Raw genomic sequence first — 15808 nt, 5'->3', positions numbered from 1 at the left:
CTCAACTACATTTAAGTTTACAGGTTTAGTATATGAATAACTAACATCGAGTTCAAGGTGTTAGGAAGGCGAACTGAGAGCAGGCAACCCACGTGATGCTGAGGGAAGGGACGGAAGGTCACGCTGCAGCTGTTAATGTGTTCTCGTGTTCTTGTGGCTGCAGGTGGCCGGGCAGTCACGTGGAAGCCATTGCAAAGTATAGCAGAACAATACCTGATGGAATAATATTTTTGAAAGGTGTTCTGTTGGTGGCAAGATTCATGTTCACTTACACAGGAGGTCTAAGGTAGTATAAGTTACATTGTATATATTTTGTTGTTGTTGTTACTGGAATCGAATGAGTCGATAACTTTATACCAACGTCTACGGATAGTATGAAATTAAATAAAAGTTACATCATATATTTTTTTGTTATTGAAAAGTGTGAGCAAAAAAAAAATATATATCGACTTGTACGGAAGTTCTGAAGTCCAATAAAAATTACATTATAGATTCTTTGTTACTGAAAACGAATGGACATAAAACTTCATATTGACCTCCACGGAACATCTGAAAACAAGAAAAAAGAACACGATATACTTTTTACTATTGAAAACGAATGAACATAAAACTTCATATTGACCTCCACGGAACATCTGAAAACAAGAAAAAAGAACACGATATACTTTTTACTATTGAAAACGAATGAATATAAAACTTCATATTGACCTCCACGGAACATCTGAGGTCAAGAAAAAAGAACACAATATACTTTTTACTATTGAAAACGAATGAACATAAAACTTCATATTAACGTCCACGGAACATCTGAAATAAAGAAAAAAGAACACAATATACTTTTTACTATTGAAAACGGATGAACATAAAACTTCATATTGACCTCCACGGAACATCTGAAATAAAGAAAAAAGAACACAATATACTTTTTACTATTGAAAACGGATGAACATAAAACTTCATATTGACCTCCACGGAACATCTGAAGTCAAGAAAAAAGAACACAATATACTTTTTACTATTGAAAACGAATGAACTAAAACTACGAGTGAACATAAAACTTATATTTACGTGCACGGAAAGTCTCAAATTGAAAAAAAAATGCATATATATATTTTTTTGTCATTGAAAACTTATGATCATAAAACTTCACAGAGTTGAAAAGAAACAAAACTAAATTCAACATTGTATAAACATTTCTATTAATATATTTTTTTACAGACCTGGGCAACCATTTCCATCCTCATCTCTTTTAAACACTTACAAACACCTAATTTCTTGTTCCTCATCGTACAAAGCTTTTAACACGAACACCCTGAAGATTGGCAGCGAGTGAGGATGTTTTATTTTGTATTATCGCAAACTGAAGAAACACGACTATTTCCTGTGATATTTAACCACCGCGAAATCCAGCTCGTCTTTCTCTCCCTTAATTATACAAAGCTGAACACGAGCCAACTCAGAATGAACAATGAACGCATGAATTAATTTTTTCTTGCAATAATAGATTAATAAAGTACACGATTTTTTTTTACTGTAATATTTAACCACCGCGAAATCCAGCTCGTCTTCCTCTCCTTTAATTATACGAATCTGAACGCGAGCCAACTCAGAATTAACAGTAAACGAATTATTTTTTTATTGCCATAATAGATTGGTAAAGAAAACGATTTATTTCCTGTAATATTTAACCACTGCGAAATCCACCTCGTCTTCCTCTCCTTTAATTAAACGAATCTGAACACGAGCCAAGAACACATATTTTGACAAGGCTTTCGTAGGAGTTGTGGGCATTTCCAGGAGTAGTTTTATGACCCTGGTGGTAGTGTGACTCTTCTTCTGTACCATGAACCTAAAGAAACACACATTTAACAAGACTTTCCTAGGAGTTGTGGGCATTTCCAGGAGTAGTTTTATGACCCTGGTGGTAGTGTGACTCTTCTTCTGTACCATGAACCTAAAGAAACACACATTTAACAAGACTTTCCTAGGAGTTGTGGGCATTTTCAGGAGTAGATTTATGCCCCTGGTGGTAGTCTGCAGACCCTTCCTCTGTACCGTGAACCTAAAGAAACACTCATTAGAACCCGACTGACCCCCATTTTAACATTTAGAAATCGATGATGTGAGAAGCGAAAGTCTTATAATACCGATCTTATGGTACACGAGGTCTTGGGTGTGAAATATTGATGTGAAAGGGTCGCACTCAGGGCCACGACAACCCCGCGACTTTTGGGCCCCGTTCACACTGTGCCGACCCTGGACCACGACAACCCCGCGACTTTTGGGTCCCGTTCACACTGTGCCGACCCTGGACCACGACAACCCCGCGACTTTTAGGTCCCGTTCACACTGTGCCGACCCTGGACCACGACAACCCCGCGACTTTTGGGCCCCGTTCACACTGTGCCGACCCTGGACCACGACAACCCCGCGACTTTTGGGCCCCGTTCACACTGTGCCGACCCTGGACCACGACAACCCCGCGACTTTTGGGCCCCGTTCATACTGTGCCGACTCTGGACCACGACAACCCCGCGACTTTTAGGTCCCGTTCACACTGTGCCGACCCTGGACCACGACAACCCCGCGACTTTTAGGTCCCGTTCACACTGTGCCGACCCTGGACCACGACAACCCCGCGACTTTTGGGTCCCGTTCATACTGTGCCGACTCTGGACCACGACAACCCAAGGACTTTAGGTCCTGTCACACTGTGCCGACTCTGGACCACGACAACCCCGCGACTTTTGGGCCCCGTTCATACTGTGCCGACTCTGGACCACGACAACCCCGCGACTTTTGGGCCCCGTTCATACTGTGCCGACCCTGGACCACGACAACCCAGCGACTAAAAGGCGCTGGGTTGTCGGGGCCCAGAGTACGACCCTTTCACATCAGTATTTCACACCCAAGACCTTCCATCACCGAAGACTTTAATCATAGTGCACTTCACCTCTCCTCAGTGATTTAAAGCTTAACCAAAACAGACGGAAAATTAGCAATAAACGAGCGAATCTTTGTACCGCAAATTAAAGAACAAGATTTTTTTAGTGAAGGAGAACGAATATATTTTTTTTGCAATGGTAGATAATGAAAAGAGAGACCACGGTTATTTTGTTATGGTTTTCCCTCGTAATATTAGAGAAAGAAATTTAGAAAAGAATGAAAAGAAGGAAGATGGTGAAAATATAAAAGAAAAGAAGGAAGATGGTGAAAATATAAAAGAAAAGAAGAATGATGAAAGGAAAGAAGACGCATAATAATAAGAGGGAAAAAAGGAGGTTACAGGAGAAAAAAAAAGAAAGATGATGATGAAAGAGAATCAAAGAAAAATGAGGAGAGGTAAGAAGAGGTATGACTTCATCTTCATCATCTTCTTCTTTTTAATAATACAAAGATCAACACAAACAAACATTTAGAATTACCAACAACAAAACGACTTAATATTTTCTTCTTTTTTGCGATAATAGAGAATGAAGGAACAAGTTAGATTTTCCTCCTCCTCCTCCTCCTCCTCCTCCTCCTCCTCCTCCTCGTCTTCCTCTTCATCTTCATCATCATCTCCTTTTTTAATAATGCAAAGATCAACACAAACAAACACTTAGAATTAGCAACAACAAAACGATTTAATATTTTCTTATTTTTTGCGATAATAGAGAATGAAGGAACAACTTAGATTTTCCTCCTCCTCCTCCTCCTCCTCCTCCTCGTCTTCTTCTTCATCTTCATCATCATCTCCTTTTTAATAATGCAAAGATCAACACAAACAAACACTTAGAATTACCAACAACAAAACGATTTAATATTTTCTTCTTTTTTGCGATAATAGAGAATGAAGGAACAAGTTAGATAATTTTTTTCTGTAATATTTAAACGCTAAGGAATTATTACACCTCCTCCTCCTCCTCGTCTTCTTCTTCATCTTCATCATCTTCCTCTTCTCTTCTCTTAATAATATAAATCATAAACAATCTCACAATCAATAAAGAAACGAATCAATCTTTTTTTTCTTATTTTAACTGCAGAAAATTATAGACAGGAAAGAACAAGATAATTTTTTCCCCAATGTAATATTGAAACCATTGTTATGTCCACCTCTCTCTCTCTCTCTCTCTCTCTCTCTCTCTCTCTCTCTCTCTCTCTCTCTCTCTCTCTCTCTCTCTGCCTTTATCTCCTCTCCTCCCTCTCTCCCCTTCCTTCCTCTCTTTTTTCCTTCCCTCCTCCTCGCTTCTTACCTTAGTTCCCTCTCGTCTCCTTCTCTCTCTGCCTTTCCTAAACGAATCAACACTCACTCCTCCCCGCCCCCCCTCCCCCCCCACACACACAATCAAGCGGCAACACAGTCAGGTAACACAACAACACAATCGCAACGGCAGCAACACAGAGGAACAGGTAAACGTTGGGTCATTAGCGCGTCAATACCTGTTCGTTAAGTATCCGGGTATTATTCGCGAGCCTGTTCATGTAATTGATGCTTGAGTGGGTGTCGGGGTGTGTGATAGAGAAGGAGGAGAGAAGAAGAAGAGAAAGTTGAAGAGGAGGAGAATAAGAAAACAAAAAAAGAAGAAAAATATTAAAGAAAAGAAAAATGGTGAAAGAAAATAAAAAAAGAGGCGTAATGAGAAGAAGGGAAGCTGGATGATGAAGATAATGACGTAAGATGATGATGGTGATAATAATGATAATAATAATAATGATAAAGAAGGTGAGGAAGAAGAAAAAGAGGAGGAGGAGGAGGAGGAGGAGGAAGAAAAAAAATATGTGAAGATAATGGAAGAAGAAGGGGGAGGGACGGAAGGGGAGAGGAGAGGGGGAGGTAGAAGACAATGAAGAGGAGGAGGAGGAGGAGGAGGAGGAGGAGGAGGAGGAGGAGGAGGTGTGAAGTGGACACGTTATGTGGCTAATGTGCGTGTGTGTGTGTTGGGGGGAGAGGGGGTATGCACACACACACACACACACACACACACACACACACACACACACACACACACACACACACACACACACACACACACATTAGCCACATAACATTTTCCGCCCCATTAATCTTGTGAGGCGGCGGAGGCGGGACAGAGGACGTGTTCACCCCCCCCCCCTCCCCCCCACCCGTCCCCCCCTCCCCCTCCCCCTCCTTTCCTCCATCCCTTTCCTCCATTCTTTCCCTCGTACGCTTTCCTCCCTTCCATCCTTCCTTCTCTCTCTGTCTCTCTCCTTCCTTCCCTCCTTCCTTCTCTTCTCTCCCCCTCTTTCCCTCTTTCTTACTTCTGTCTCTTTCTCTTTCTCCTCTTCCATTCCCTTCCCTCCATTCTCTTCCATTCCTTCAATCTCTCCTCCTCATCCCTTTCCTTTCTTCCTTACTTCCTTTCCTTTTTTTCTTTCCATTCCCTTCCATTCCTCTCTCTCTCTCTCTCTCTCTCTCTCTCTCTCTCTCTCTCTCTCTCTCTCTCTCTCTCTCTCTCTCTCTCTCTCTCTCTCTCTCTCTCTCTCTCTCCTCCTTCTCCTCTCCTTCTCTCTCCTCCTTCCTCTCCCTCCTTCTTCCTCCTTCTCTCCCTCCTCCTTTTCTCCTTCTATTCCTTCCCTCTTCTTCTCTCCTTCCCTCCCTTCCTCCCTTTCTCTCTCCCTCTCCCTCTCTCCCTCCCTCCCTCCTTTCACGGCCCTTCCAGCTCAGTGGGTTGTTAATAAATGCCCCAAAATAAATAGTTTAATGACCCGTGCTGCGCCCCGCCGTGTTGACAAGGAGGGGAGGAGGAGGAGGAGGAGGAGGAGGAGTGGTTCGGCTGGAAAGAGCCATGGGAGGAAAAGGAAGAAGAGGGAGAGACAGGAAGAGGGAAGGGAGGGAAGGAGGAAGAGGAGGGAGGAAAGGGAAAAGGAGGAGGAGGAGGAGGAGGAGGCTGGAAAGAGACTTAGCAATAGGAGGAAATGGAGGGAAGGAAGGAAGAAGAGGGAGAAGGGAAAAGAGGGAGAGAATGGGGAAGGGAGGGAGAGGAAACCAGTGAGAGAGGAAAATGGAGGAGAGGAGGGATGGAGGGAAGAAGGGAGGGAGGGATGCAGATAGGCTTGAGGGATTGAAAGGCGAAGGAAGGGAGGGCGAGGGAGAGAGACAGAGAAGATGGAAGGAGAGAAGGAAAGGGAGGGAGAAAGAGGGAGGAGGCAGGGATGGAGAAAAGAACAAATGAAAAGGAGAAGAGGAAAGGGAGGAAGATGAAGGGAGGAAGATGAAAGAAGGGAGATGAAGGGAGAGGGAGATGAAGAAAGGAAGATCTATTAACATCAACAACAACAACAACAAAAACAACAACCAGACAAACAAAACGAAATACATCTACAAACTCAACCATCGCCGTTACACACACACACACACACACACACACACACACACACACACACACAGTCAATCCCTTTAGGAACAGAATCTAACCCTAAACACCTCCGATTTGAACCCTAAACCTACATACATTCATACACATAACAATAGCCCCCCGCCTGTGTGTGTGTGTGTGTGTGTGAGAGAGAGAGAGAGAGAGAGAGAGAGAGAGAGAGAGAGAGAGAGAGAGAGAGAGAGAGAGAGAGAGAGAGAGAGAGAGAGAGAGAGAGAGAGAGAGAGTGAGGCAGAGAGAGAGAGAGAGAGAGAGAGAGAGAGAGAGAGAGAGAGAGAGAGAGAGAGAGAGAGAGAGAGAGAGAGAGAGAGAGAGAGAGAGAGAGAGAGAGAGAGAGAGAGAGAGAGAGAGAGAGAGAGAGAGGCCATAATACAACCCTGATTTATAGGCTGTTCCGGATTATTAAGTTCGCGTCCAAACATTCGCTCGGCCTAATGTGATGTTGCTGCCTCTCTCTCTCTCTCTCTCGCTCTCTTTCTCTCTCTCTCTCTCTCTCTCTCTCTCTCTCTCTCTTCCTCTTTCTTTTTCATTCTTCCTACCTATAATCTTTCATATCTCTCTCTCTCTCTCTCTCTCTCTCTCTCTCTCTCTCTCTCTCTCTGTAACTTTACCGTCCTCCCCTTCCCTCACTTCCTCCTCCTCCTCCTCCTCCTCCTCCTCTCTCTTTCTCCCCTTCTTTCCCTCCCTTCTTTCCTCCATCTCTTTCCCTTTACTTCATCCTTCCTGTCTCCCTCCCTCCCTCTCTCTCCCTTCCTTCCTCCTTCTCTTCCTTCTCCCTCTCTCTGTTCCTCTACCGCTTCCTCTTTCCTCTCCTTTCCCCCTTTTCCTTGTCCTTCTCTCTTTCCTTCCTCACATTCAGCTTTCCTCCATTTTCTCTTTCTCCTCCATCTTGCTTTATCTTCTTCCTCCTCCTCCTCCTCCTCCTCCTCCTCCTTCCCTTTATATCACTTGTTTTTTCTTCTTCCTTTCCTTCTCTTTTTTTTTTCTTTCCTCTTCCTTTAATCGTTTCTCTCTTTTTCTTCTTTTCCTCTTTATCATTCCTCTTCTCTCTCTCTTTCTCTTTCTGTCTCTCTCTCTTCTCTCTCTTCTCTCTCTCTCTCGTACAGTACCTGATATCAAAGCAAAGAGAGAGAGAGAGAGAGAGAGAGAGAGAGAGAGAGAGAGAGAGAGAGAGAGAGAGAGAGAGAGAGAGAGAGAGAGAGAGAGAGAGAGAGAGAGAGAGAGAGAGAGAGAGAGAGAGAGAGAGAGAGAGAGCAGGATCCGTAGCGAAAGGATACCTAAGAGTCCTTCAATGAATCCTTAAACACCTTGATTCCTACGGCGGGAAGGAGAAAGGAAGGGAAGGAAAGGGAGGGAAGGAAAGGGAGGTGAAAGGAAGGGAAAGGAAGAGGGAGGAAGGGAGATGAAAGGTTGAATGGGTGGTGGAGATGGTAGGGAGGGAGGAGGAGGAGGAGGAGGAGGAGGAGGAGGAGGTGATTGTGTAGTAAAGGTGGAAGGGAATTGAAAAGAAGATGAAAGAAAACGAATAATAATAATAATAATAATAATAATAATAATAATAAGAAGAAGAAGAAGAAGAAGAAGAAGAAGAAGAAGAAGATGAAGATAAAGAAGAGGAAGAATACAAAGGAGAAGAAGAAAAAGAAGAAGAAGAAGAAGGAGGAGGAGGAGGAGGAGGAATAACAGAGGGAACAAGGGAGAGAGAGAGAGAGAGAGAGAGAGAGAGAGAGAGAGAGAGAGAGAGAGAGAGAGAGAGAGAGAGAGAGAGAGAGAGAGAGAGAGAGAGAGAGAGAGAGAGAGAGAGAGAGAGAGAGAGAGAGACACACACACACACACACACACACACACACACACACACACACACACACACACACACACAGGTAGAAGAAGAGGAAAATAGAAAGGCAGAAAATACAGGTAGGTCGACAAGAAAAAAAAAGGAAAGAAAGAGAGAGAAAACATCAATCAACAACTCTAATGGTCATCTTAAACCCTCATAAAGCAAACAGAAAACCCATCCATCCAACCATCAATCCATCCATCCATACATACATCCATACATACAGGCGGAGGAGGGTAGGGGGCACTATAGCATTCAGAAGCACCTTAAGGAATCCCCTCGCATTATTCTTTCCCATTCCGTCCAGCGTTGAAGGGCCTTAGTAGGACATCTCTATAATTGGTAAGGACGTGGAGGAGGTCTGCGTGATATTAGCCGGCCGAAAGGGAAGAGAGGGAGAGAGGGAGGAAGAAGGGAAAGAAAGGAGGGGGGTAGTAGTTGGGTAGCTAAGAGGGTGAGAAAAGACGGAAGGAGAGAAAGAAGAAGAGGAGGAGGAGGAGGGAGGGGGAGGTGGATAAGTGAGGGAGAAAAGTCGAAGGAGAAGAAGAAGAAAGGGAGGGAGGGTAGGTAGGTTAGGTTAGGTTAGGTTAGGTTAGGTTAGGTAGGCTAGGTTTGATTAGGTTAGGTTAGGTTAGGTTAGGTTAGGTTAGGTTAGGTAGGCTAGGTTAGATTAGGTTAGGTTAGGTTAGGTTGGGCTAGGTTAGGTGAGGTTAGGTTAGATTAGGTGAGGTGAGGTAAGGTTAGGTTAGGTTAGGTAGGTTAGGTTAGATTAGGTTAGTTTCGGTTAGGTTAGGTGAGGTGAGGTGAGGCTAGGTTATGCTCCAGGTGGCTCCTCCTAAAACGGGGAGGACTCTCACCACTGAAGGTCGGAGTGACTATAGGTAGGAAGATGAGTGGGTGAGAAGAGACGGAAGGAGAGAAAGAAGAAGGAGGGTTATCTAAGTGGAGGAGAGAGAGATGAGAGGAGAGAAAAGTGCAAAGGAGAGAGAAGAAAAATAAGTGGGTGGGAGAGGAGATAAAGAGTGAGAAAGAGGGAAGAGAAAGGTAGGCAGGCATAGGTAAGTGGGAGAGAAAAGATGGAAGGAGAAAGAGCAAGGCAAGAGGGAGAGAAAAGAGCAAAGGAGAGAGAAGAAGGATAAGTGGATGGGTGGGAGAGGAGAAAAAGACTGAGAAAGAAGGAAGGAGGTAGGTGGGAGAGAAAAGACGGAAGGAGAAGGAGGTAGGTGGGAGAGAAAAGACGGAAGGAGAAGGAGGTAGGTGGGAGAGAAAAGACGGAAGGAGAAGGAGGTAGGTGGGAGAGAAAAGAGCAAAGGAGAGAGAAGAAGGATAAGTGGATGGGTGGGAGAGGAGAAAAAGACTGAGAAAGAAGGAAGGAGGTAAGCGGGAGAGAAAAGACGGAAGGAGAGCAAGGCAAGTGGGAGAGAAAAGAGCAAAGGAAAGAGAAGGACAAGTAGGTGGAAAAGGGAGGAAGGGAACAGAGATAAAGCGAGGACATGGAAAGGCGTGGGAAAGCAGGGAAGAGAACACCTGATGGATTTCGAGGCTTCCTGGTTCAGTGACTTGCCTGTTAGCTTCAGTGTTCAGTCAGTTTAGCACAAAAAATGGAGTGAGTGACATTATTGAATTTCCCCAAGTACCTGAAGGCCTGTGTCACATCGTTTGTTGTACCTGTGCAAGGAAGACGAGTCGCTTGAGTCGTTCCTCGCTCTGATGTGCCGGTGACTCAGTTTCACGCAACTTGAGATCAGTATTATCAGTCACGCCAAGGTTTGTTCCCTTATAGTCGCGTACTCCAGAGGCCTCCCACGCATCTTGAACATAACGTACCATAATTTAGAAACTGTCAAACTATACCATAATATTTTTTTTTTTTTTTTTTTACAGCAAAGGAGACAGCTCAAGGGTACAAAAAAGTAAACATTAATAAATATGTCATGTTTCGACAATTTATGAACACTGAATGGTGTGGCCAAGGTCCTTCTGAGCTGCTTCATCATCGGCCGTGGTTAACGCTTTTCCTTAACGGTGATGTCAATAAAAACTTCGAAATGGAGGTTTTCAGCCCATCCTCGAGGCCAGTGATGTGTGATATGAAGATGACGGGTCCCAGCATCAACCCTTGCGGCACTTCACTCAGGGCGGGGACAGTGAGGGGGGGAGAAAAGGGGAGGGAGAAGAGAGAGGAAGAGAAAAAGGAAGATAGTAAACTGGGAAGAAGAGAGAGTGAGGGTGAGTGGGAGAAGAAAGACGGAAGGAGAGAAAGGAGAAAGGGGGCGGGAGGGGAAATAGCTAAGTGGGAGAGAATGAAGGCGGGTTAAGTGGCCCTACAAGAGGCTTCGATTCGACTGGCCGTCTCGAGGAAGCGCTGACAAAGGGCGATCGGTTGGCGCTGTAATGGATCCCCCCTCGTGTGTGCGTGTGTGCGTGAGCCGTCAATGGCGCGGCCTGATGGGCAGCGGCACACACACACACAAGGGGAGGGGGGGGTGGGTATCTCTCTCTCTCTCTCTCTCTCTCTCTCTCTGCCATATTTGTTTATTTTCTATACTATTTCACCTCCTCCTCCTCCTCCTCCTCCTCCTCCTCCTCTTCCTTCATAAAAAAAAAACTCAATTCTAAAACCTTAAACGAAATACGATTTTTTTTTATCTGGGAACCGTGTGTGTGTGTGTGTGTGTGTGTGTGTGTGTGTGTGTGTGTGTGTGTGTGTATACCGCTCCTTCCTTGCCTCCTTCCTTCCCATGGCGGTCATCTTCATCGATCCTTCAAAAGCCAGACAGACAGAGGGGGACAAACAGGCTTCATAGGACTCGAAGGATCTCCAGGAAGGACCCCCCCCCCCCGCAGACCACTATTATATCCTATTTCCTAGCGTGGAGGGCGGGAGTGGAACGTTCCTATAATTGGATGGGACGTGGAGGAGGTCCTGTAGAGATTAGTCGGTCAATAGGCCAGGAAGCAAAGATGATCACCCATAGTAGAAGTAGTAGTAGTAGTAGTAGTAGTAGTAGTAGTAGTAGTAGTAGTAGTAGTAGTAGTAGTAGTAGTAGAAGTAGTAGAAGTAGTAGTAGTAGTAGTAATAGTAGTAGTAGTAGTAGTAGTAGCAATCCTCCTCGTTTTCCTCAGCATCCCTTACTATTTTAATCCCATGCACTGATCTCTCTTCAAAGCATCCAATTCTCCTTTCATAAAATCCAACTCTCTCTCGCTCTCTCTCTCTACGTTATCTAATTCCTTTTCCCGATAGCTTAAGTTCTCTCATTTTTCGTCAGTCTTCTTCTTTCTCTCTTTCTTTCCGTTTCCTTCCACGACATTCGGTAAGCCGTGCGGTAGTCTCGGCGGAGTGTCTTGTTTCAGTGTACGGGCGGATGGCATCGAGGGGGTAGGGGGAGGCGTGCAGCACAGACTTGAGTGGCAGTCACGCCGGGAATTAACGAGGAAATACTGCACCGCCGCCACCACCACTAGCCTGCCCCTTGATGTAATGCACTGCAGCACACCACACTCAGCCTGCCCTCCCTCCCTCCCTCCCTATTCCCTCCGACCCTTCTGTCTATTCCTATTTCCATTTCTTTTCCTTCTTCCTCTTCTCCCTCTTCGTGTCCCTTCTCACCTCCATTCTCTTGATAATGCATTGCAGGACACATTTCTTTCTTCCTTCTTCCTTTCTCCTTCTCCTTAATTGCACTCTCTCCCTCTCTCCTCTCCCTTACGCCCTCTAATATAATGCCCTTCCCTACGCTTTCTTTCTTTCCTGTCTACCATTTTCTCTCCCTTCTCTTGCCCTCCCTCGCTGGGCAGGTGTCAAGGAGTAGATCAAAATTGTTGGTGTATAAAGAAATGCTGGCAACTGATACTGATTTCCTGAACGAAGACAAACACTGCTGCACACACACACACACACACACACACACACACACACACACTTACGATCAGCTGGTTATCTCCCACATTTACTTCTTCGGGTGCAAGGTTACCATTTAAAAGAACATGGAGCCATTACAAAGATATGAAGGTGTTTTAAGGTCTAGTAATAACAAATAATACCCAATAAAAATCATGATGGTTCCTGCTGCTACACTGATCGGCATAAAATTAAAATGAATATGGAAGCAAGTGTCTTTTTCACCCCAAATTGAATGGGTTAAATGTGACGTTTTCAATATTAATAGTACACTCAGATCCTGTTACTACACTTATAGGTCTAAAAACTATAAAAAAAAAATTAGTCTATTATTATCTTACCTTAATTAAACTGGACGGGTTAAATATGAAGTTCTTAATATTTGCAATAAAGCCGGATCTTCTTACTACACTCAAGGTCTAAAAACGATGAAAAGATTATAAGTAAGTCTTTTTTATCTTACTAAATCAAACTTGACGGGTTAAATGTGAAGTTCCAGACCCTGTTACTACACTTATAGAGCTAAAAACTTTAAAAAAAATAATAATAAAAGGAGAAGCAGATCTCGTTTTATCTTACCTTAATTAAACTGAATGGGTTGAACGTGAAGTCCTTCCTTGTCCAATCCAGGTTAATCCAATTCAGTCCAGTTCCAGATCCTGTTACTACACTTATAGAGCTAAAAACTTTAAAAAAAATAATAATGAAAGGAGAAGCAGATCTCGTTTTATCTTACCTTAATTAAACTGAATGGGTTGAACGTGAAGTCCTTCCTTGTCCAATCCAGGTTAATCCAGTTCAGACCTTTAGTAGGAGTTTGGTATAGACCTGAATTAGCTACTGCACTCATTCGTAGCATAGGATTTAACAGATCATTCACATACTATTCAATTTATTACTGCTTTTTTCTATTATATTTTACTTTTCCTGTTATTTTCCACTATTTTCTTCGGTTTTCTGCACTTTTTTCTGGTTTTCTACACTTTTTCCTGGTTTTCTACACTTTTTCCCGATTTTCTACAATTTTTTCCTGGTTTTCTACACTTTTTCCTGGTTTTCTACACTTTTTTCTGGTTTTCTACACTTTTTTCTGGTTTTCTACACTTTTTCCTGGTTTTCTACACTTTTTCCTGGTTTTCTACACTTTTTCCTGGTTTTCTACACTTTTTTCTGGTTTTCTACACTTTTTCCTGGTATTCTAAACTTTTTCTGGTTTTCTACACTTTTTCTGGTTTTCTACACTTTTTCCTGGTTTTCTACATTTTTTCCTGGGTTTCTACAATATTTTCCTGGTTTTCAACACTTTTTTCCTGGTTTTCTACACTTTTTCCTGGTTTTCTACATTTTTTCCTGGTTTTCTACACTTTTTCCTGGTTTTCTACACTTTTTCCTGGTTTTCTACAATTTTTCCTGGTTTTCTACAATTTTTCCTGGTTTTCTACACTTTTTCCTGTTTTCTTTCACTTTTATCCTGTCTTTTTATACACATTTTCCTGTTTTTCCTTCACTTTTTCCTGTTTTTCTTCACTGTCGTATTCAGTTATCTGTTTATCAATAATTATCTATGGCAAAGAGTTTTCCGGTTTATGTTAAGAAATAGCCTAAAATCTCTTAAAATTACAACCAAGTCCCTCTCTGAATGGCAATCTAGCCCCCTTAAATACTAACCTAACCCCCTTAAATACGAACCTAACCCCTTTAAATGGTTATATACTGGCCCCCTTAACATGATAGCCTAGCACATTTATATACTAACGTAGCCCCTTTAAATACTAATCTAGCCCCTTTAAATACTAGCCTAACAAATTTAAATACTAACCTAACCCTTTAAATACTAACCTATCCCCCTCATATACTAATCTAGCCCCCTTAAATACGAGCTCAGCCCCTTTTATACAGTAACTTAGCCCCCTTAAATACTAAGCTAGCCTCACTTTAAACATTAACCTTGCCCCTTTAAATACTAACCTACCCCCCTTTAAATGCTAACTTACCCCCTTTAAATGCTAGCCTAGCCCCCTTAAATAGTTACTAGCCCCTTTAAAATAATACCCTAGCACCTCCTTTAGATATAGCCTAGCAAAGCATTTAAATAATAGCCTAGGAATTCCTATTAACCTAGCATTCCCCTTTAATGACAGCCTCTAGTTCTCTTTAGTTAGTGTAGTAAAGGTAAGGAGAAGTACTTGGGGGCATACGCTACAGCTGCGCGTGGCCTCGGTGCTCATCTCCGTCGCATTGCCCCTTGAGCCTGTGCTGGGATACTGGAAATGGTCCCGTGTAGCTTCTCCCTTTTAGTTTCGTTGTTTTTGTCTGTTTTCAGTTGTTTTCCGTCTTTTCTTCACCCTGAGTCTCTTCATTAGCTTCTTACTTCTCTTTGTCTCTTATTCTGTGCGCGATAAATGTGTATATACGTGATCAATTCGCCTAAACTTTCCCGTTGTCAAGTTAAAGGGATGACAATAACAACAGCCAAATCTACATTAATGAAAAGCGATGGAAGACAAAACCGAATAATAATGATAAGAAAACACACAATAAAATAGACTTACAACAACAAAAACGATTGAAAAGAAATGAATAACGAAAACTGACGGAATTATACGCTTAACCTACGTTCCCTAATCGCCCATAATTGTTCATTTTTAATACGGTTAGAATAATTGTTTTGCAAGAGGCGCCGTTTCATCAATGACGTCACGGTTCAAAATGTAAACAAATGAAAAGACTGGATGGAAAGAGGGATAACAATGATAATAATTCACACAAGAAAACAAACTTGCAGTAACAGAAACGAGCGATAGAAAAGAATAATGACAACTACCAAAATTTGTCATCTAACCCACGTCACCTAATCGTCCGTAATTATTAGTTTTAAACACGGCTGGAATAATAGTTTTGCCAGAGGAACCGTTTCATCGATGACGTTCCTTGATTTAAAACGTACGTAAACAAAACATGCAGAGTCGCGTTATGATGTTGACGAGGGGAGAGGGTGGGGTGAACGTAGCACGAGCCTCATTCATTTCAGCTTTAACGTTACTGCAGAGAATAGCTTTCCATAGGCGGCGTAGCAAGCAAGGACGGAAAAACTATAGAAGTGCACCCAAGTCAAGATCAGAGAGAGAGAGAGAGAGAGAGAGAGAGAGAGAGAGAGATTTACATAGATTTACATAGAAAATCAGACCACACAGACCCCATGGTCCAGACTAGGTGGTCTGTCCTTAAACCGAAATGATCTTACCTTAATCAGATGGCTCCGAAACGTTGCTTTTCTACTCTAGTTAATATTAAGTTCAAGGAAGTGACGGTCGAGCTTGTTTTTAAAGGAGTCAATCGTGTTACACTGGACCACTGATGGTGGGAGCTTATTCCATTCTCACACTACAACGTTGGTGAAGATAAATTTGGTGCAGTCTGAATTTACTTGTCTACATTTGAGTTTTGTGCCATTGTTCCTCGTTTGCAAAGTGTCATCGATCATAAACAATTTTGTTCTGTCTACATTCGTGAAACCATTAAGTATTTTAAAACATTCGAGCAGTTTTCCTCGGAGGCGACGTTTCTCAAGAGAGAACATGTTAAGGGTGGAAAGCCTTTTGTTGCGCAAGGAAGGGATCATTTTTGTTGCTCGACGCTGAACACCTTCTAGTTTAGCAATGTCCTTTGCATGGTGGGGAGACCAAA

At 43.0% G+C, this 15808-nt stretch overlaps 1 long non-coding RNA gene across 1 annotated transcript in view; it reads right to left on the bottom strand.

Moving 5' to 3' along the window:
• LOC126982739 (uncharacterized) overlaps nucleotides 1-14758 on the bottom strand; it is a 28016-nt gene extending 13258 nt beyond the window's left edge. The window contains exons 1-2 of the long non-coding RNA XR_007735329.1: nucleotides 14308-14758; nucleotides 12858-13683 (exon numbers count right to left, since the gene is read on the bottom strand). This is a non-coding gene — a long non-coding RNA (uncharacterized LOC126982739). The remainder of the gene's footprint in view (nucleotides 1-12857; nucleotides 13684-14307) is intronic.
• Between the last annotated feature and the right edge of the window lie 1050 nt (nucleotides 14759-15808).

Source organism: Eriocheir sinensis, chromosome 51 (assembly GCF_024679095.1).
Source record: "Eriocheir sinensis breed Jianghai 21 chromosome 51, ASM2467909v1, whole genome shotgun sequence".
In the NCBI taxonomy this organism is placed as follows: domain Eukaryota; kingdom Metazoa; phylum Arthropoda; class Malacostraca; order Decapoda; family Varunidae; genus Eriocheir; species Eriocheir sinensis.
This window is presented reverse-complemented; position numbering and strand designations above follow the sequence as displayed.